Genomic DNA, 24,020 nt, shown 5'->3' on the forward strand with positions numbered 1-24,020 from the left:
GATGCAAACCTCCATCTTAAGAGTCTGCTTCCTGGGGAACCTGACTTACAACACTTGAGAAATAGGATGAATCAATTTTTAATAAGCTTGAGATTCCAGGTGAAAACATTCAACAAGAAGTTAGAAATGCGGGCTAGAGCTTAGGAAAAAGATTTGCGCAGGAAAGAGATTTGGAAGCGATCCACAGAGAGGTGACAGTTAAAACCATGGGACTTTATGATACAACAATGAGGAAAGGCTGAGAGAGGAAGGCCAAGGTAATATCTTTAGTGAGCGCTGATATTTAGGGTGTGGATCAGAAAGGGAAGACCCATGAAATAAGGGGAGAGGAAGGGAAGAACAGAGAGAATACAGAGTTACTATCACTGAAAGCACTTCTGGAAAGTCTCCTGTCAACAAAGGCAAATGCTACCAGAAAAGCTAAGAAGAGCGAGACACAACAAATGCTTAACAAACCCTTGTTAACTGAGCTGAGTGGGACAAGTGGCCTGCAGAATGATCAGCTTTTGTTGGGTTTTCTTCAGCAGCTTCCGTCCTATGGCCGTAGGCACAGAATCTACCTGCGTGCCCTGAAGCAGATCCACAGTTAGACTGGCAAGCAAAGAAAAGCTGGAATGGCCTAGTATGCGAACGTAAGTGAGCCAAGACAGAGTTCAGCTGCTTAAGCAATTTGGAAGAAGCCTTCTGAAAGGCTTCTTTCAAGAGTGTTCCCAGGGACTTCCCTGGTGGTGCAGTGGTTAAGAATCTGCCTGCCAATGCAGGGGACACAGGTTCGAGCCCTGGTCCAGGAAGATCCCACATGCTGCAAAGCAAGTAAGCGTGTGCGCCACAACTACTGAGCCTGCGCTCTAGAGAGCCCGCATGCTGCAACTACTGAAGCCCGCGCGCCTACAGCCTGTGCTCCGCAACAAGAGAAGCCACCGCAATGAGAAGCCCGCGCACTGCAATGAAGAGTAGCCCCTGCTCATCGCAACTAGAGAAAGACCGCGTGCAGCAGCAAAGACCCAATGCGGCCATATATACATACATACATAAATAAATAGCATTCCCTGGGATCTTCTGAACAACTGGGATCCTTGAGGAGGATCACTGTCCCTACGGACCAAATTCAAACCCACAGACATTTAAATAGACTGATTCTAGCATACTTTTCTGAGGGGTTGGGGTGGGCATAAGACCATAGGTATACGGAGGGAGGAGTGAGGCAATCACTTATAGACGTTAGTGACATCATCATTGCTTTGAATACAAATAAAACAATTCTTCTTAGCCATGGCACCCTAAAGTAAATGACATACCACACAAACAGGTGTTATCTGACCTCCAGTCCTAGACCAGAGTAAACAGAATTTACCTTCCGCTCCTGTGCCCAACACAGCTATGCAACATTCTTCGATGACTCACTGACTTTCCCTGTTTTCCTCTGGGTAAGGCTGGGGGATCCCCACATCTATGTCTCTTGCCCCAACTCCTCCTGCCCAACCTGCAATCAAAGGCCAAGGCACAAGGCATCACAAATGCCCAAGAGCCGATGTGGCTGTATTTCCTGCAGAGATCTGAAAACCTGTTGGAGTTCCAAAAGTCAGCACCAATTTCAAATCTGATCAGGATCTCTGAAAGTCACAGTTACCATACAGCTGAATAAAATATTTTTTCATAAATTTAACGCCAGCGTGTCTGTGTTTGGAAACTTTGAAAATACATGTTGTATGGTTTACTGCACTGGAAAAGGTGCCAACAGAGTTTCAAAGGAAGGGAAGTGTATAACTGTTTCCTTTCAAATGCATTTTCCAATGGGATCCATTCAGGGAAAAGGCTGGAACTAACTAAAACATTATTAAAAACTGTTATGGAAAGAGACAGGGAGATGGAAAAAGATAGACCCAAAAAAGCGAAATACATAACCAAGAGTGAGACAGACATACAAGGAAAAAGAAAGGGGATCTGGGCAGAGAGACAGGTTGGACGGTGAAGTGGGGTGAGATGGAGTTTTGTCTGGCAGTTGCTGTTCGTGGTCTCATACTGCTGCAGATCAATCGATCCGGGCTGCAGTGCTGCTGGCCCAGTGGCACAAGACAAACCACAGAGTTGGCTTCAAGTTCGGCACTTGCGAACTGCTGACCTTCAGTTTTCAAACCAAAAATATTCTTTGGGAAACGGTAATACCAGGTTCAGCCCAACCAGCCAAGCAAAAACAAGGACTACTAACCTGAAGTAACACCCTATTCAGTTACATCAGGCACCGACCCTTCACAGGCATCAACTGGGAAGTCTGCAAACCTGAAACCACACCCCACCAAAAACTAACTCCAGGTTCTGACTCAACCAACTAGGCAATGATAACCAGAAATGCTAAAACAAGTGACATGGTGTTTCAAAGTTGGCTTTACCAGGACCTACTCAAGCAGGAAGGCCAGTCCTCGCTCACAGAGCCAGAGATATGGCAATTCTTTCTGAGGTCACATGTGCATGACTCCAGTGGAATCTGCTTGCAATGCTTAGGGCAGGGTTTGGCGCTTACAATCCATTACATTTCTAGACAAAGAATTAACAGTTTGTAGTGAGTGAGTTGTTTTTTCAATTTTGGGTTTGTTTGTTTTTTTAATCTTTTTCTAAATTCACCTAAGGTAGGGTGATGCTAAAATCTATCTCCTAAACTGGGATATTTGTGAGAGCGAAAGGGTATGCTATTAACAATGCATAAACAGGGACTATCCTTAGGCAAACCAGGACTTACCGTCACCCTAGACTAAGCCATAGTAGTTTTTTTTCTCCCTGGGTCAGTATTATACAATTGTAGCTCAGAAGAATCTTTTTAAAAAGCCAGGACTGCTCCTGATTAGTGCCAAAGCACTTTCTTTTTGAGCTCCTCCAATGGAGAGGTAAACAAATCAATTAAGTTAACTGCAAAAACTAACAAGAAAGATTGGGCTGACAATCAGGATTCTGGAGAAGCTAAAAATTCCAGGCAGCAGCTTCAGGGGAAAAGGGAAATGTGCCACAGATGGAGCTGTTGAGGCTGATCCACCAGGCCTCTCAGTGCTAGGCCCGGATGCCTCAGCCAGCTTCAAACAGCGAGTGGAGGGCGGGCAGACCTTGGTGCAAGTTTGCTGAGTTCCAGGCCATCATTCTTGAGGGTGTAATAACCATGGGCTGTAGCACACATGTTGAGGGATGAGGGAAAAAAATAAACAGAGAGACAAAAGAATGAGGATGCACTGCCAATTTCAATTGTGCAGCTTTTATTTTTAAATGCTTATCAAGCTGAGAGAGAGCAGAGTTCTTGGAAAACAAGGTTTCCTTTTTTCCAATGCCAGTGTAAAACACCCTCAAGGACGGGCACTGCACAGACTGTAACAACAAGGAACGTGGCTCTCCATCCTCCACGCAGCACAGTCCGCCATGGGTCCCACGCTGCTCTGATTTCGGCTCAGCTGAGAACTCAAAATAACAGGCCCACTGCCTCTGGTAAAAACTGCTCTTTTTAAATTTTTTATTAATCTCCAAACTGGCTGTGTTAGAATTACAGCCCATTACCTACTAACTCTCTTCACTAATAAAATAAATTTGTAAAAGGCCTAATTACTACTTTTACTGAAGTACACTGCCTGGGGATCGAGTACAGGAAGCCAAGGGCTCAACCAGTTGTCAGCTAGGGGATGATGGGGGGGGCGCGGGGGGCGGGGGAGGACCTAGATAGAGTCACCAGAGGGAGAGACTATGACATCCACAGACGAACCTCAGAGCCCATGCCCAAAAAGAAACAAAAGGGCACTAACCCTGCTTTTGTTCTGAACAGCACCGTGAGGATCCATGCCATCATGGCACTTGGGGAGGCCTGTCACGGGTTACACAGGCCTGTGCTGCCCACGCCCCAGCTCAGCAGAAAAAAAGAACTGCAGTCCAAGACAGACGAATCCTGGCCGGACTCTCAGCAGAGAGCCTGGAGAGTCTGACCAGTAAGGAAACAAACAACCATCCTTCCCACCTATCCCCCTCTATCCTTCTACCCCAATCTAGGCCCCCAAAGAAGAAAAATACACAAAACAACAACAAATTCAGGCAATTGCACAAGAGCTGTACCGTGAAGGCGAGGCCGACTGCAACCACTTCTGGGCTGTGCCCCGCACCTCATCCCAGAACATGATTACAGAGCTGGAAACGTTCCTTACACACTGAGCCAGTCAGCACCCCCTCATCCAGGGCTGGTGCTGAGAAGTCTGGCTAGAAACTAGCAGTCAACTCGGACACACTCATTTACAACAGAAGGTGTGTATTAAACAAACTAGTCCAACCTTAGACAAAAAGTGAGAACAAAACGTGATTGGCATTCTTAATTGTCCACGAAGAGCCCTCCCAGGCAAATCCTATGCATCTCTGGGACTTTGATAAACAGTATTTCTCCTCCAGAGAAAACTGAAAATCAACCATTGCCAAAGAACCTCGTTTTTAAAGAATCCTGATAAGAAAACCTGCCATGGCAGATGAGTTAAGCCTGTGGCAGACACGCCTTTTGGGGATGACCAGACTGAAACCTGGCATTTCACTGAGGTGGAGGATCTGCACTGACTCTCCGCACATCACATGCCTGACCCTGAAGGGATGGAATGATCTCAATGGGAAAAACCCAGCAGCAAGTGCTGTGATACCAAAGCCACAGCTCCATGGGCCCCCCGAGCCTCTCAAACTAAGCTGCCAGCTAGGGAGCTAACACTAGCTTTGGATAAAATGCAGCTCTGGTAGAGTAATTAATTTTTTTCTTAACTGGGATTACATTAATTTTCAAGGACTAATGGAGTCCAGCTGTAATGGGAAGAGCGGCTGCCGATGCACAAAGGCACTTGTGCGTACAACATTATAAACACACACATACACGCGCGCGCACACACACACACAGACCTATAAAAAGGATCCACTATAACAGGATATTTTTAGTTTCTACAATGCTGCACTAAAAATACAGCCCCGGCTGATACATCATGGCAGAACTATTCTCTCTGTGTCCCTTCAGGAACAGTTTAAAACATTTATTTTTGTTTCCTTTTTGCAATGGTCAGAGTAGAGAGAGAAAATAGCAACTCATTGATAAGAGGAAACGAGAGAGACATGAAAAATTGAAAACTACCTAAAAACTCATGGCGAGGTTTATTTTATTAGTTCTTAATAAATATCTTGCAGATTTCCTCAGGAAATACACCAGATCACATGTAAAATAGTTTGATACTGATGTCAACTGCATCAACATATGAAGTCTATTAGGGTGAAGCCACAGCAGGGTGATCAGCGTGCTGAAAAACTCCACAGTACTTGTGGGGGGGGGGGATCTCACGGCCTTCCAAATTCTTCGAGAGGTAAAAAAGTCAGCCAAGACGCAGAGAGAGAGAAAGAGAGAAAAAAAAGATCCCACATCCTGCTTTCAGCTGCCAGCAATGTGAAGTGCCCAGAGATTAATTCTACGTCTGGCCTGGAAATGTGACTTTAAAGCATGAGGGAGGGGAGTTGGGGGGGAGGAGGGCGGTGAGGAGGAAAGAGGAAAGAGAAGGGCAGGCTAACTGAGGCTGGCAGCAGGCCACCAACCCCCTCCCAAAGCCATGTTTCAATGTAGACAGAAGTAAACCCCAACAGACAGCAGCGCCTCAGCCTGCCAGGGCCTTACACCAGCTGCAGCACATCTCGCTCTCCACTCAGCCCCAAGTGCAGATGTTCCCTACAGCATCACTTCCGCTCGACTTTCTTTTAAAGAAATAGCACACATATGTGGAGGCATTTCCACCACTTCCCAACAGGACTCTCCTCGCTTTTAAGGGCTTCAGAGCAAGGGCGAAACTGACAGCAGGTACCACGATGGCTGAATGAGCTGCTCCGCCTCCCTTGGAAAGGAGCATCATCCATGGGCTAAAGAGCATTACTTAATTAACAGGACTGTCTTTATAAATTTGGCTTCTACTGTCTTCAGTGGGAGAGGCCCCCAGGGTTTGGGGCTAAGAAAAAAGGGAGAGAAGTATGTCAAAGATCTTACTCCTGGTTTCTCAAAGCAGTCCACTGTAGCATTACCATCTCAGACTGAGGGTTCTGATAGCTTTATCACCATGGAGCTTGCATAAGGCCATCTTAAAAGAATGTTCTAAAAACATATTAACATTTTGGGCCAGAAAGAAGGGAAGAGAAAGTTTCAAAAGGAAAGGTATGGTCAGTAGGGCCAAATATATTCAGAGCAGTTAGGTAAGTTGTGGACTGAAAATCATTCACTGAATCTGTTCTCAAAAGGTGAGTGACTGCAAATGGGCACAGGGCTCTTTTCAAGGCAATAGAAATGTTCTCAAATTTGATTGTGGTGATGACTGTACAATACTGTAAATTTACTAAAAATCACTGAATTATAATTAAGCCACTTAAAATGAGTGACTTGTCACATGTAAATTATATCTCAATACAGCTTTCCTTTAAAAAAAATAAAAACAAAAAATTAAAATTAAAAAAAAACATATTAACATTTTAGGGAATTCCCTGGCAGTCCAGTGGTTAGGACTCCACACTTCCACTGCAGGGAGCCCAGGTTTGATCACTGTCTGGAAACTAAGATCCTACAAGCTGCGTGGGGTGGCCAGGAAAAAAAAAAGAAATTACTATTTTACCAGGCATGTTACTTGGCTGCAAAAAAGACATTATTTTTTTTTAATTAAGTTTGCTAATTTCTTACATGCCTAAACTCATTTTATACAACCCCAGACCCTGATAAGTTACTCAATCGATCAGTCATTGTTGATTAAGTACCTAATTTTGAAGTCAGCCTTGAACACTGTTAGGGATTTCACAAAATATACAGTCTTCTCTTGTCCTCATGGAGTACATACTCTAGTTGAGGGATCTATGTATTTCATGAAGCTAAAATAATTTCATTTTTTAGAATAGCTGAATATTCTCTAGTTGGTCTATTAGGTTACTAGTTCTTCTGGAATCAAAGAAGAGAGAAGAATCAGCAATGTCAAAAGAAAACAAAACAACCCTCAAAACCAAAGTTGCTTTGTTTGAACCTCAAGTTCAAGAGAGGAAACAGAATCTTCCCTTAAGGGAAGGAGAGAAATACTGGCAATCAGTGGCAAACCATATTATGGTTAGAAGGCTTAATTCAACAAATATTTAATAAATGTCTTCTATGCACAAGGTACTAGATATAGAAACAGATTTAGAAACTGTTAACTAATTTGCATGATACAGCAAATAACACAATAGGAACTAGAACCTAGTTTTATCTAACTTCAACTTTTTTGTCATTACAATTTCTAAAATTACGTTTCTTATTACAAAAATATTGTGATCACTACAGAAAACAACAAAAATGCAGAGAACAAAAGAAGAGAATTAAAAACACCTTTAATTCTACCATCCTAGAGAATCATGATTAAGTTTTGATGTATATCCCTCAGGCTTCTTCCCTGAATGTGTATATAACATGTATTATTTTACGAAAATGTGATCAGTTGCAAAGTTCATAATCATGGGACCACATGGCCTTCAGAGAAAGGAGAGATCACATTTTTGGCAGCTGACCCCACCCCTAAGAGTCAATCACCCAGAAGACAGAAATGTGATGATCTGACTCCCTATACCTGGCAGCATACATCTATTCCATCCCTATAAGTCTCCGAGCTCCTTAAAGCAAAGAAATTTCAAAGATATTTCATTCTCCTCTACCCTCCTTCTGCACATCCCTGAGCCCAAGATAATCAGGGGCACTGACTCACTGAGCAGAAATGCTGCCCTCAGTGCACCTTCCACAGTGCTTCCAAAACCAAGACTAACCAATGAAAAGGGCCATCGGAGATTATGGGAAACATCTGTGTCCAAATGTCTCTGGCTGAGTCTAGTCCCATGCGCTGGTGGCTTGTGGGCCCCCACTGGCACAGCCTTACCTCCTTGCTTTCAGCTCAATAGACAGTTTACTCCAAGAGCTTTTACTCCAAAATAAAGATGGTACTTCCTTAGTAACATTCTGTTACACACCTAGGATTCATTCATCAATGAAAAGCAGGACAGCCACAAAAGGTAACAGTATTCTTTCCTCCCTGAAATGGCAAGACCACACAACTACTCACCTGCATACCTATGCTAATTTTCCAGGCCTGAGCTATTCCCAGCTGGAAAGTAGTCACCTGAGGTGAGGTGAGGGGAAAGGTCTGACTCTGACAATGCAACCCCTGATGACTCCAACCTTACCTCACTCCAAGTAATGGATAAAAGTGGGCTGATACGCTGGTTGGGAACTCTTATATCGGGTGCAAAAGATCTACTCTCACAACATCTCACATTATTTAATTAAGCACGTAGGGTTCCTCACATCTCTTTCCAACTGAATGTAATTACAAACGATGCTAGAATTCCCCCCAGCTGATGGAAATGAAAATACGGTTGGAGGGATGGCTAAAAACTTCTCCAATGGAAAGACCTTTTTAAGCTTAAGAGCAATGAAATAAATCATAAAGAAGGGCATTTTTAACTATATAAAATTTTACAACTTTTATACATTAAAAAAATAAATATAATTAAAAATCAAATACAAATAAGAAAATCTTCAATGAATATAAAAGGACTTGCTATATTTACTATCTGTAAAGCTCAAATAAATTGGTATGAAAAATATTAGGCTGGAATAGAAAAATGAGCAGAGAACAAGACCACACAGAACTATACATGGGTAATAAAACATAGGAAAAAACAGGAAAAAAATGTCCACTCTCACCAATAATCAAAGAAATGCAATTGCAAACAGGATAGGTTGGAAGACAGTTCGGCAGTTTCCTACAAAACTAAACACAGTCTTACAATATGATCCAGCAATCACACCCCTTGGTATTTACTCAAATGAGTTGAGAACTTAAGTCCACATAAAAATCTGCACACAGGGCTTCCCTGGTGGCGCAGTGGTTGAGAGTCCGCCTGCCGATGCAGGGGACACGGGTTCGTGCCCCTATCCCGGAAGATCCCACATGTCGCGCAGCGGCTGGGCCCGCGAGCCATGACCGCGGAGCCTGTGTGTCCGGAGCCTGTGCTCCGCGACGGGAGAGGCCACAGCAGTGAGAGGCCCGCGTACAGCAAAAAAAAAAAAAAAAAAAAAAAAAAAAAATCTGCACACAAATGTTTACAGCAGTTTTATTCATAATTGCCAAAATTTAGAAGCAACCAAGATATCCTTCAGTAGATTAATGGATAAGTCAACTGTGGTACATTCAGACAATGGGATACTACTCAGTGCTTAAAAAAAAATGACCGGGGCTTCCCAGGTGGCACAGCGGTTGAGAGTCCGCCTGCCGATGCAGGGGACACGGGTTCGTGCCCCGGTCTGGGAAGATCCCACATGCCGCGGAGCGGCTGGGCCTGTGAGCCATGGCCACTGAGCCTGCGCGTCCGGAGCCTGTGCTCCGCAGCGGGAGAGGCCACAACAGTGAGAGGCCCGCGTACCTCAAAAAAAAAAAAAAAAAAGACCTATCAAGCCATGAAAAGACACAGAAGAACCTTAAATGCATATGACCAAGTGAAAGAAGCCAATCTGAAAGGGCCACCTACTGTATGATTCTAACTATGACATTCTGGAAAAGGCAAAAACTATGGAGACAGTAAAAATACCAGAGGTTGCCAGGGGTTAAGAGGAGGGAGGGAAGGAGGGAGGAACAGGCAGAGCACAAAGGTTTAGGGCAATAAAACTATACTGTATGATACTATAATGGTGGATACATGTAATTATACATTTGTCTAAACCCACAGAACACCACCAAGAGTGAACTCTAAGGTGAACTCTGGACATTAGGGGATAACGATGATTAGGCTCATCAATTGTAACAAATGAACCACTGGTTCTGGATGTTGATAGTAAGGGTGGTTGTGAATGTTTGGGGGCAGGAGATAATATGGGAACTCTGTACTTCACACTCAATTTTGCTATGAATCTAAAACTCCTCTAAAAAATAAAGTCTATTTAAAAAAATAAAGATAGGTTTTATTCTATCATTTATTCTACAAATATATGGACGGCTACACTGTGCTAAGGACATTAACAATACTCAGTGCTAGCAAGAGGTGGTCACTGGGCATTCTCAAACACTGCTGCTAAGACTGTAAGCTGGCACAGCTTCTTAAGTAAGTAATCCAGCTATCAACAGCGCTAAAAGACTTCAAACCTTTTAAACCCAAATGCTAGCTTCTAAAAATATATTCTGGGGGCTTCCCTGGTGGCACAGTGGTTAAGAATCCACCTGCCAGTGCAGGGGACACGGGTTTGAGCCCTGGTCCAGGAAGATCCCACATGGCTGCGGAGCAACTAAGCCCGTGCACCACAACTACTGAGCCTGTGCTACAGAGCTCACGAGCCACAACTACTGAGCCCGCACGGCTAGAGCCCGTGCTCCTCAGCAAGAGAAGCCACCGCAATGAGAAGCCCGCGCACCGCAATGAAGAGTAGCCCCCGCTCACTGCAACTAGAGAAAGCCCGCGCGCAGCAACACAGACCCAACGCAGCCAAAAACAAATTAATTTAAAAACATATATATATATATTCCAATAAAACAATATGAAAAGCAGAAAATGGTTTAATGTTACAAAGATGTTAATAAAGCATTATTTATAATCCTAGAAAAGTGGAAAAAATGTGTGAAAACAGGGTAATGATTACGTTAATGTTAACATATTTACATGAGAATATTATTCAGCCATTAAACATGTTTACAAAGAATTTTATAACTCAATACTTATAATAAGTGAAAACAGTAGAATCAAACATTTTATATTCAGTATACTTTCAACTGTGTAAATAAAAACTTGAATATTCACACATACACATAGGAAGGAATGTCATTGCTGGGAAGCTGGTTTACAGGTGGTTTCCACCTTTTTTCCTAATATAATTTTTTCTAGTACTCAACAAAACCTAAAAGGTTAAATCTTTTAAAAGATTTTATGTAAGCTAATTATTATTTAGCTTACATAAAACAGGACAGAGTTGCTCCAGTAAGGTAAGAGTAAAATATGGTAAATGAGTAGAGAAAGAGAAATAAAAGAATATTTATGGGCAGGAAGGATAGAGAATTAATGATGAAAGATTCAGGAGATGAAAAAGGACAGAGCTCATGCTGTATTAAAAGAAATTTTGCTTTCCAGAGACCTGAAGACACTGACTCCAGTATTAACAGTAAATACCAAGGCACATTTAATGCATTTTAATGTCAGGATATAAAACACGCACTTGGAAATTACATATTCAGAAGTGTCACCTTAATGAAAAAACATGATTATAAGCAATGGCCCAAACAGCAGATGCCTCCTGGCCTTGCCACTCAGCTTTCAGTGTCTAGACTGACTTATTGACAAACTTTATTCTTGATTTGAACTCAATTCAAAACCTACTTATTGAGAACTTACAGCACACTAGGCAGTGTTCTAGATGCTTGCAATACATTACTGAATAAAACAGGTCAAGGATCCCTATCTGCAGGGAGCTTACAACCTTGCAGAGGAGTAGTAAGGGAAAACAAAGATACACACAAAAAATAAGTTATCTAGTATTTAGAAAATTTGTGTTATAAAAAAGGAACGTCAAACAGGATAGGGGACATGGGAGAACAGAGTGGGAGTGCAGCAGTGTTAACAGTATGGTCAGAGTATGCCACACGGAGGCAACACTTGAGCAAAGACTTACAGGAGATGAGACATACGCCACGCAGACAGCTGGAAGAAGAGCGTTTCCAAGTAGAGAAAACTGCTAACGCAAAGGCCCAAAGGTGGGAGAAGCCCTGGCTGATCAGAGGACTTGCAAGAAGACCAGAGTAACTAAGGCAAAGTAAGTAAGCCAGGGTCTGGTCTGAATGAGACCAGAGACAGCAAGGAGGAGTGGGGAGGAGGGGGAGTTCCACATAGGAAGGCCTTGTAAAGACCATGGCTTTTGCTCTGAGAGAAATGGGAAGCTAGCAGGGGATTCTGAACAGAGGGACATGATGTTTTTAAAAGAATCACTGCTGTATAGAGAGCAGAGAGAGAGAGAGAGAGAGAGAGAAAGTGTGAGAGAGAGAGAGAGAGAGAGAGTGTGTGTGTGTGTGTGTGTGTGTGTGTTCGGAGTAGAGGGAGACAGGGGAACAGGAGAGACCACACTTAGGAGTTTCAAATCTTCTCGACTGTCTTTCTCTTCGTGTTTAAAAAGAAGTTTTATTCACAAGGGGTATCCAGGCCATGTTTGCAAAGAGGGTTTTTGCTTCCAGTGTGGAATCTTGAAGAATGTGTCAATGGTCTGCAATTATGTCCTCAGCAGGCATCTCAAAATAAAGATTACCAAACATTTATCTCTGCTCATTGCCCTGACATGAGTTCTGGGCATCACCCTCTCTCAGGGGAGAGGTGAAAAGAGGTTATGTAGAACAAGCAGTGATAACAGGATGACGTCACAGGTGTGCCTCAGAGAAGCCCCCAGTGAGTTCAGCTCATAACCACTCCACAGTGATTTACTCTACCCTGCCAACGCCAGCTGGAGGAGGGATGAAGAAAGCTGACACAGCCTTAAGCCCTGGGCAGGCATTATAAGATCTTTCTCCCTCCCGTCTCCTGCCAGCCCCTCCTCTCTTTCAACTGCTGATCCTTGCTTCAGTAGCCAACGTGTGAACAGCACGTGTCTGGATTTCAGAAACCTGCCCAGCAGTTGGAAATTCCCTGCAGCGTGTCAATTGCTGCATCTGCTCTTGGCACTTGGGGCAAGGGATCACATGGGCATTTTCTGAAATAAGCGTCAAGATGGGAGTCTTATATCTGAAGAGGGGACTAGAGAAGCCAGAAAACTCCAATTACAGTAAATAAATTCCTAAATATATGACAATCTGCCTTCTAAAAAGGAAACTGAGACATACAAGCCAACCAAACAGCTCTAAGAACAGCAGTAGTCAAAAACAAAAGCACAGAGCACCTTGACTAATGGAAAGGATTTTATGGGCCAACAGAGTTTACCAGCTCTGTAGTGTAATGTGGCTGAAACTAGAGAGCACTCTTTCCCAGATCTCTAGCTCACACCCTTTTGGCAATAAATGGCTTCTATCATTTCAGCTGCAGGCCTCCCTCCCCCTCCCTTTTACCTTTCTTCCCGACTCAAATCGTCCTCTAAGAAGTCTATACCTTGAACACCTCTTGGAAAAATTGAAAAATTTGAGCCCAGTAACACTATCTGCCATAAAACTAGGCTGTAGGAGCTGAAAAGGAGCTGCTCTTTGAAAAAGCAGCCTACCAGGCCCTTGCCACCCTAGATACAGGTGCCCCAATCACACTGCTCAGAGGCAGAGGTAAAAAAATGCTCAAGTCTGATGCTTCAAAGGAAAAAGGAATAACAGCATTTCCTCTAGTGACACAGCAGGCAGACTAGGAACCTAGGTCTACTCTCCCAAGGAAACAACTAATTATCCTGGAAAAGTATTTTTAAAATCTTTTTAGAAAGCAGTGATGAGTTAGTAAATTAAAAAGGAATCCTCTGGTCAGGAATTGAGTAAAGACGGGAAACTAGAGCTGTAAGTGTGAAATATGGTCAGACTTCACCCTAAGGACATTTGCTACCTGATGAACTTGAGCTTTGGTTTCCAAGGCTTCATGGGTACAGCCAACGTAAGAGGATGCCCAAGATCCCTGACATAAAGCTGAGATCCCACAGAGCTACACCCAAGTATAAGGGTGAGTCAGAAGTAACCCCTTGGGACTTCCCTGGTGGCGCAGTGGTTAAGAATCCACATGCCAATGCAGGGGACACAGGTTCAAGCCCTGGTCTGGGAAGATCCCACATGCCACGGAGCAACTAAGCCCGTGCGCCACAACTACTGAGCCTGCGCTCTAGAGCCCACGAGCCACCAACTACTGAGCCTGCACGCCACAACTACTAAAGCCCACACGCCTAGAGCCCATGCTCTGCAACAAGAGAAGCCACCACAATGAGAAGCCCGCGCACTGCAACGAAGGGTAGCCCCCACTCGCCACAACTAGGGAAAGCCTGCGCACAGCAACGAAGACCCAACGCAGCCAAATAAATTAATAAATTAATTTTTTTTAAGAAAAGGAAGAAGTAACCCTCAGACCCTTGATAAGACAGCTAGAAAACTGACTATATCAAACCCTGGGGCTGACTAGAAGAGAAAAAAATATTATACTGAAAGTATAGACTATACACTAGCCCCCACAGGGGTGTGCAGCCTGAATTCACATTATCTGAGTGGTCCAAAAACCCTCAAGCAGATATTTTAATTAGAATGATCATTCTAGACTCCCCCCACCAGGCTGTAGACAAAAGCAAACTCAAATCTTTTCCCCATTTTCATCCCAGGTCTCCAAGAATTCCCACTTATGAAATCCCACAGAAAATAAGCAGATTACAGAAAAAAAATTAAATTACAGAGGAAACAAGGCACATATGCAACAACCAGCAGAAACAAGAGATGAGTAGAAACTCACCTAAAAGGACCCCTTGATCAGAGTACATAAAATAACCAGGGTTAATACATTAAAAAATAAATAAAAGACAAGCTCACAAATATGTTCAGGAAACAAGAAACTATAGAAAAAGAGCAGATTTAAGGGGGGAAAAAAACAAAAATGGAAATAAAAATGTATAATTGAAATAAAATCTCAGCAAGGCATGTTTAGCAGATTAGATACAGCTAAGAAAAGATTCAGTGACAGAGTTAAGGAAATTATGAGGAATGTAGCACACAAAAAAAGAGTCAGAAAAATGAGAGAGAGGTTTAAGAGACATGAAAGACAGAAGGAGAAGAGAAAGCACTGGCAGATGCAGTATTTAAAAAAAGAATGCTAAGAGTTTTCTACAACTGCTGAAATCAACTCACAGATACATGAAGCCCAACAAATCCTTAGCAGGAAAAATTTTAAAATAAGTACAAACCTAGACAAATCATTAAAACTGTAGAACATCAAAGAGTTAAAAAAAAAGAAAAGCACCCAGAAAGAATAGATGACTTTTAAAAGGACAATGAGACTGATGGCTGACTTTTAATCAGCAACACTAACAGCCCAGAGACAGTAAAATATCTTCAATGGGCTGAAGAAAAGGAACTGTTAACCTAGAGTTCTACTACCGGTGAATATAGATCTTTTAGGAATAGGGAAAATAAAGGCTTTTCAGACAAAAATTGAAAAAGTTTGTCATCAAAAGAATGTCACAATAAATTCTAAAGAATATACTTCAGGCAGAAAGAAAATGATCCCAGGGAATTCCCTGGTGGTCCAATGGTTAGGACACTACACTCACTGCCAAGAGCCTGGGTTCCATCCCTGGTCGGAGAACTAAGATCCCACAAGCCACGTGGTGTGGCCAAAAAAAAAAAAAGAAAAAAGAAAATGATCCCTGGTGGAGGGTCTGAAATGCAAAAAGGAATGAAAAGAAAGTAGTAAATATATAGGTGAGTCTAAACAAATATTTAACATAAAAACAACAGCAACAACAATAATAATGAAAACAAAAGAGAAATGAAAACAGTAATACTTGTCTTGTAGGGTTTAAAACGAAAAAAATAATTAAAACAGCTGGCAACAGCAGAATATAACCTGAGAAGATAAAGTTGGAAGAGAACAGACAGAATTTAAGTATTCCAGGGTATCTGTATTATTTAGAAGGAGAGTGAAAATGCTGAAAAACTTTTGACTTTTGGCAAGGTAAATATGCACGCTTTAATTCCAAGAGTAACCACCAAAAAAAAAAAAAAAAGGAAACAAGTGGGGGGACGAGGAGAAAGAACAGGGGGAAAATCCAGAAAAAGTTAAGAAAGGAGAAAAAAAGAAACAGAATAGGTAGAAGAATGGAAAAACACTGGGAGAAAATATTTGCAAAATATATATCTGATAAGGGGCTTATATTCAGATTATATAAAGAACTCTTAAAACTTTTTCAATAATAAAAACAACTTGGTTTTAAAAATGGGCAAGGGAATTCCCTGGCAGTCCAGTGGTTAAGACTCTGTGCTCTCACTGCAGGGGGCCGGGGTTTGATCCCTGCTCAGGGAACTAAGATCCCACAAGCCACATGGCGTGGTCTGAAATAAAATAAAATAAAACTAGAAAAAAAAAATTTTAAAAAAGGGCAAAAATATTTAAATAGGCACAAGGAAGATATACAAATGGTAAGTAAGCACATGGAAAGTCATCATCCTTGGTCATTAGGGAAACACAAATTAAAACCAAAATGAAATAGCTCTGCACATCCACTAACATAGGTAAAGTAAGAAAGACAGACAATACCTAATGTTGGCAAGGAAGCAAAGAAACTGGGACTCTCTCACACACTGCTGGAGGGAACGTAAAATGGTTCAACCACTTAGGAAAACAGTTTAGCAGTTTCTTATGAAGTTAAACATACGTTTATGACCCAGGAAATCCACTCCTAGGTATTTACCCAAGAGGGATGAAAATCTATGTTCACAAAAAGACATTCATACAAATGTTCATGGCAGTTTTATTCATAGTAGCCCAAAACTAGAAACAACCCAAATGTTCATCAACAGGTAACTAGATAAACAAAACTGTAGTATAGCCATAAGACAGAATACCATTCAGTAATACAAAGTAATGAAATACTGATACATATAACAACATGAATAAATCTCAGAAACATTACACTGAGCAAAAGAAGCCAGACACAGAAGAGTACACAATGTATGATTCCATTTATATGAAACTCTAGAAAAGACACATCCAATGTATGGTGACAGAAAGTGGATCAGTGGTTTCCTGGGGCCAGGGACAGGGATAAAGATCAACTGCAATGGGCATAAAGAGAACTTTTTGGGATGATAGAAACGTTCTGTATCTTGACTGTGATGATGACTAGTTACCTGGGTATATAAATTGGCCAAACTCACTGAAATGCACACTCAAAATGGGTACATTTTAGTGTATGCAAACTTGACCTCAATAGAACTGATTTTTAAAAATAGGACGGCATTACATAACTGTCAATGGACTCAATGCTCATAATAGCCTCAAAGAGAAGACAACTCAAATGTCCACAAACAGAAGAATGGATAAACTGCAATAAATGAATAAAATGTAGTGCTGTAGCAATGCAAAATGAATGAACTACAAACTACACATATCGACATGGACAGATTCACAAACACTACCTGGAACAAAATAAGCCAGAGAGAAAAGAATATAAATAATGTTATTAGCATGACTTCATTTACATGCAAACAAAAGCAAACTATGTTCTGTTTAGAGGCATATACAATACTTAGATGATAACACTATAAAGAAAAGCTAAGGAATTAATTCCACAAGTCAGGATGATGGCTCCTGCAAGGGCGAGAGGGAACTACCATGAGGATGAAAAACACAGGGAACAGTTCTGAGGTACTGACAATATTTTATTTCTTAACCTGGGTGCTGGCTGTATGTGCATTCACTTTATTGTTCTTTCAAATATTTTATACTTTCATACCCTTTTCAGTATGAATGACATACCCACCTTCCCTTCAGGCCAAAAAAAGAATCACAGTCTCATTTAAGAATGGCATGTGAGGGCTTCCCTGGTGGCGCAGTGGTTGAGAGTCCGCCTGCCGATGCAGGGGACACGGGTTCGTGCCCCGGTCTGGGATGATCCCACATGCCGCGGAATGGCTGGGCCCGTGAGCCATGGCTGCTGAGCCTGCGCGTCTGGAGCCTGTGCTCCGCAACGGGAGGGACCACAACAGTGAGAGGCCCGCGTACCGCAAAAAAAAAAAAAAGAATGGCATGTGAAAAACCTCTTTTCAAAAAGCAAGGCGGATACTAGAAAAGATGGTGAAAATAAGAAACAATGTTCCTAAAAAGTACTTTTTTATTTTAAAGAGATACTACATATCCCAAGCAAGAGAAAGACTCAACACTTCTTTTACGAACTGGTCATGAAAAATGCTTTCCATTGTGAGGGGAGAGTGCCCTCACCTATGACAGTGGTAAACATGGACCCCAGACAACCCTGACTTGCTCACACCATGTCCTTCTGCCAGCTTATTACCTGTGGCTCCACTTGAGCCTCAAGCAACTTGGGAGAATTCTGACTCCCTCAACTCCCTCACTTCTACTTCTGTTCCTCTTCTCAGATCAGACTCAAGGATCACTTTCTTCATCAAAGAACAGCAGCTGCTCAGATTGCGGGGGGAGAGGGGAAGCAGGGTGGGATTCCTTGCTTTGTTTAGCTGTCTCAATCAGGTCCAAAGAAATTTTTGTGGGCCTTCTCATTCAGAAGGCTTGACCCTTGAGACCTAGGTGTAATTTACTAGCTGTGCAAACCTTGCTTAAGCTACTCAACTTTTCTGATATATTTCTCACCACCTACGGAATAGGACACAAAATATCTGTCCCACCTGTCTCAGAGGGCTGATGGGAGAAATCAAATGAGAATACATATGTAGCAACTATAAAATGTCATCACGTATTATCACAGTGTTGTTCTGTTGTTGTCATTACTGGCCACTACCTCTGAAAGCTACAATTCTTCCCCAGATCAACATTTAGTTGGTTAGGGTCCAAAGTACAACTTACTCCCCCTAACCCCCATCCCCAGAACATACTCATTTCCCCTGTGTATTCAACAAGTAGCACACATCTGGCCCGCGCCCTCCATAAAATCTAGAATTTTACTCCTCAGGAAAAGCTTAAAGAGAGTTCAGAAAAGGGAGCTGTAAGTCCTGCTGCCAGCATCAACCCTAACCCCTAATAATGTCTCCCTTTCAGAATAAGTCCGTCCAGGAGGGAAAAAAAATCAAATTGAGAAGCTATAAAATGGCAACAGAGATGAGGTTTCTAGCCCACGTTAATGACCAGGCCACAATCGGATACTGCACTTCCGCACTGCAAGGCAAAGCAGCCATGGACACCAAACCACACAGTCACCTTGGGGCAAAACCAGAAATTATTTCGTCAGCCGACATGGTAAGAGGCTTAATTTCATTGATATGAGTGAATTTTCTCATTTCTTTAGCTTTTCACAACTGCTTCTCCTCCCTCAGCCTAAAGTAATGGATTCATTCTGAAAACAACAAGGACCCTGGAATTCAGAATAGGGAAGATAGGAAGATGCCTTGACAAACTCACTTCCTTCATTTTTTCTTCTTTTCCAGGGAATGCGGAGGGAAGAAGTCCATGCTAAGCAGCCTGTTGATAGTTCTATCTCCCCGAGAGGGCATGGCTGAGGGATGCATCCTCCCCTGGCCTGCCTCCTAAAGCCTAGCCTCTTCTGACCTCTGAACCTATTTCTCACATAATTTGTTGGCCACGCTGGCTGTTTCTTCGTTTATTTGCTCTAAACTGAGCAGTCCTGAAAACGAAGGTCAGGCAGTGCTGATTACCTGCAGAAATCTATCCACACAGATCCTTGAGGAGAAAGAGCCCAAGGGCTTCTACCGCCAGAGACAGACAAGGAGGAAGGAGAGGGGCAGTTTACACAGCTAAACTCAAGCCTAACCCTTTACGAAAGGTGGATTTCCTGTACAACTGTTCTGACAAGCAGAGGATCAGGCACTTCATATATTCTGCTTGGGTAAGAGACTCAGACAGAAGTGAATTGCCACAGAGGAGCAAATTGCTTTACTAAAGGTCTCTAAGGTGGTAATGTGCCACAGACAAAGACATTTTGGTTGTGAATTGAACTTCTCAACCGGAGTCAACCTGCATACACAACCACAGCGTGAAGGTGTGTGGTTCCCATCTCAAGCAGCCCACACACTGGGGTTAAGCTCTATCGGTCCCGTATTAACAGCTGCGATTCTCTATCCCTCTGGAGGCATGCATGTGGCACTCCCTCCTACCACCTCCTGCAATTCAGGGTTACTAACAAACCCTAAAAGCAAGTGTAAATGATAAAGAAAGGAATGCCAGCCTAGCCCTGCCTCAATCCCAGGCCCTAAATGTTCCCTAAGAACAGGGAGCACCAACGGCGCACACAAGCAGTGTCTCTTGGGTGCCCTCTTGCTGCCACCAGGGCTTTTCTGCAAGGCTGTAGTGGAGGCCTACTCTATGAACTGGTAGGGGAGGAAACAGAGGAGGAAAAAGAGGGGGAAGAAGAGGGGGAAAAAGAGGGGGCCAGGGCACAGAAAAGGGAAGTTATTCCAGTGGTGGCCAATAAATAACATCCAGTGATTTATAGGAAGTATAATCCAATAATACAGTAAAATAAAACAGTGTGTGCCTGAGATGGTTTTGATTCCAGGAATTATAAAACATATTTTTTAAAAAGACAGAGAGAGAGAGAGCGCAAGAGGAGGAGAGAAAAAGAGGGGGAAAAAAAGGGGGCCAGATTGGAGCAAATTGGGCACAGATGGGGGGTGCAATGGGGTTTCAGTGATGCCCTACCACAAATGTTGCTTCAATTATTCCTCTTCAAGAAACTAGAGTTTTATTTCCTTAAATTACAGAATTTTTAAAAAAATTAAAATTCTTAGAGTGCTTGTGGTTTAGATCAACCATTCCCCCTCCAGCACCACATCAGCCAATCAGATGGCTACTGAAGTGTTAAATGCTGAGGCACATGGAGAAGGCCCCGTTTCTCCCTTCAGGAATGCTGCAGAGAGATCACCAACTGTGACATCACTCTGGGAACCACCTATCTCACCACCACCCATCACTCGCCAAAGGGTAATTTTGGACAAAGGCCAGGAAGGAAACACACTGTTCAATGAGGGCTGGCCTGCCCAGAACCTGGCCTTCCTCATCCATGCATTCAATGAATACTTACTGAGTGCCTAAGAAATACCAGGCACCATGCTAATGGCCCCAAACACCCCTCAAATTTATCTGTCCCCAACCACTTCAGTGTAGGTATTAGGATTCTAGACTCTGTAGTCCCACTGAAGTAGGCTTTTTGCACAGGGCCCATATGAGGGGAGGAGATAAAGGTATCCGCACCAGTAGCCCTGAATTTGTGAGTTTTAAGATCACTGCTGAGACCTGAAAGTTTAGTTGGTTAAATGATGTGGCAAAACTCATTTTCCCTTATTGGAAGGGGGACAAATCTCACAACCTCTGCCTCCCTGAGCTCCAGGAAAAACTATAACCTAGGAAAGGGGAAAGATGCCTGTCATTCACCACCATCTAAGTTTTTCCCCTCCGTTTGGCTTGTGAGGTGTCCAAAGCTTTAAAACAGTTCTATGTCTCTCGACCCCAAGGAAAGCACATTTGAAAAGTAATCACACTAAAGTGTTAGTAACAGTATCATTTCCACCCTGGACTATTGGTATTTTGAAAAGAGGGCTTATACAAGGGTAGCATCAAACACACACAAAAAAGAATCAGAGGCATCAGCAAAGGACGTACTTTTTAGTAAGGACGTCCCTGCTGCCCTCCTTAAGTACCACATCTACAGGGAAGGGTCAGGCACAGATTGAGAGGATTCTGACTGCTTTGGGGGGCCACAGATCACCGCTGTTTCAGGCTGGAACGTTCCTTCTCCACAGAGTCCAGGAACTGACATATGCAAACACCCACCCAGAAGGACACGTCCAAGAAGGAACGGAAAGAAAAATGATGGCCCAGATGTTCTGTAACTTGCAGTGACTGCCAAATCACCACAGACCCCAAGCACCTGGGAGGGCCAGGCAGCAGCAGGCCCTTGCTTCCTGGTTTCAGACAGCCAGGGTCCCGCGGCTGGGTGGCGACTCTGACAGCAAGCAGACTGGCCTGGAGAGAAGCCTTCAGAAGGGCACCGGCTGACGGGACTTGGGGGCTGAACACTCAGGGCTGATTTATCACTTCCTTACTCATAAAAATGTGATTCAAACTGCTGCTGATTAGTGAAGGATTTAAATCTTTACCCTCTCCCCAACCCCCTTCCCTCTCCACCCCCGGCACAGATGCTGCTGCTCAGCCACAACACCCCCTTCTTGCCACTGTCCGTGCAAGCACAGCACAGGGGCCCAGAGAAGATGACTCATGTGCTGGGAAATGGAAAAGCGCATCTTCCCACCAGCCAGCTCTGCTGAGCGCTCTGCTCACCCCTCTCCCAATGGCAGCCCACACAGTGGGGTCTGGACGGCCGCCTCAGCTGCACACCGGGGACTTGGCAGCACGTCCACAGAGCGCTCTGTCCTGGCTGAGTGTTATATCCTGTGGCCCAGGCTGTTTTCCCTGAAACACCCTGGGAGCTTCTGACCACCTCAGCTCATACTCCTCTCGGCCCCAGCTGCCTGCCCCCGGGAGGTGAGCGCCAGGACAAAGCCAGAACCCGTGGTAGGGTCTCACGCACAGGCTGCGACATGTCCTCCCTGGCTATCAGGTCCTCATTATGACCAACCATGGAAAGGAGTCCTAGAAAAAGTACCCTGGCCTCAAAAGGGGAACCACTTACTTCCTTCTTTCTCTGTTCTCACCATCTCACCTTCCTTTCACCCATATTTTCTTAACTTTTACTTTACAACAGCTCCAAGAAAAGGACTCACTGGTGGCCTATGAAAGGGCCAACGTATTCCTTTCCATGGAGCACAAGTTGCTGACAACAGATGCTCCACAGGCAAGAGCTGCGGGGTCTTTACATCCCCACCTCCAGGTCACTCGATGCAGGAACAGTGCCTTGGCAGAGGCTGCAGCCCTGGGACAGGCAGCTTGCTGTTGTTAGAGGGAGGCAGGAAAGTGAAGAGGAAGGCACCTCAGGAGGCCCCATTCCCTGAGTCCAGTGAGCTTCCCAGTTGGTAGCCCAACCAGCAGAGTAACGATGAAGGGATCAATCTCCCTCCCCTCTGGACTGATGGCCTCACCACACTTTACAAACTTTATTTCCTCCTTCCTGGAAACCTCCACTGCCCCTCAGGACTGCATGCTTCCTCAGAACTGTTCTTGGGAATATTTAGCCAAGTTCAAAATGGCATCTAAGCCTCCGCATCTCACCTTCTTCCGGGAATTCTAAATGCTGCAGCAGGCAGCGCGAAAGCAGAAAACCCTTGAGGATTCAGATGTGATTGAAAACCCAGGCAAACTAGCAGAGGACCTTGCAGAGTCCCAGGAGGAGCCAAGTTTCAAGGGAAAGTGCAGCATACCCACCCATCAGGGGAGAACACCCCCCTGCAGCAGGCTGAAGCATAACCTAAATACAAATGGGAAGGGAAACCAACTTCGGAGTGAGAGAAATCACTAAGAAAAGGTGCGATGAAAGAACTAGTGACCCTCTGTCCAGAAACACCAGGTCTGTTTTACAATGGACTCTCCATAGGGTAGTTCCCGCTTCTTGGCATTTCAGATGATAAGCTTCCAGCCCTGAGACCAGACACTCTCTGCCAGTGCTCTGAAACGGTTCTTTGGCAGCATGGACCAAATCTCCTTTGCAAACAAACACACAAAATAATGTCACCTCCATGCTACAGATTTCCATCAAGTCAAACCCCATCATCCTTACCTCAGTGGGGTGGAGGAAAGGGAAGGGGAGGGGAGGGATCCGGTAACATCCTTCAACTGTGACCTGGTCATCAGAACATTTAAAAATCCTGCCAATCAGCACCACCCCCATTTCTCCTACCCCAGCCCCCACCTCATGTTAAAAAACCCCCAGTGTTCAGAAAAGCATTTCGGAATGCACACTAGTGCATTTGCCAAATTCTGGGCCTGGTGATTTTTGTGCTTCCAGATTTGAGTCACCAAAGCTCATCGATTCTCTGTTCTTACTCCCTGGCAGACTCCCACAAGGGATATCCCATAGGGAACTAGACTTTTCCATATTGAACAAACAGGGTACATGAGTCCAGAAACAGCTATTCCCAATCCCTGCCAAGCGTATGGTCTCTGCAATGAAACATTTCAGCAATGCCTCCCCCCCTGGGAGAGGCTCTGGGTCTGCAGCCTCCAAGAGGCCTTGCTGCTGCCTTTAGCATGGCCAGATGTGCAACAGCATCTCTGGGTTTGCAAATTAAGCTCTATACCCATGATTCCCTCCAACCATCCCACCCAAGCACTAGAGAGTCATACAGATTTCAGAGAGTCAATTAAAGATCTGAAAGGCAACGGAAGAAAAGGGTGTGTGTGTGTGTGTGTGT

General features: G+C 43.8%; 1 protein-coding gene across 2 annotated transcripts in view; it reads right to left on the minus strand.

The window, feature by feature from the left end:
* The window catches only part of SMG6 (SMG6 nonsense mediated mRNA decay factor), a 230,381-nt gene that overhangs the window by 149,015 nt on the left and 57,346 nt on the right, over positions 1–24,020 (minus strand). The window lies entirely within an intron of this gene.

Source organism: Mesoplodon bidens (genome assembly GCF_964165515.1).
Source record: "Mesoplodon bidens genome assembly, chromosome: 19".
In the NCBI taxonomy this organism is placed as follows: Eukaryota; Metazoa; Chordata; class Mammalia; order Artiodactyla; family Ziphiidae; genus Mesoplodon; species Mesoplodon bidens.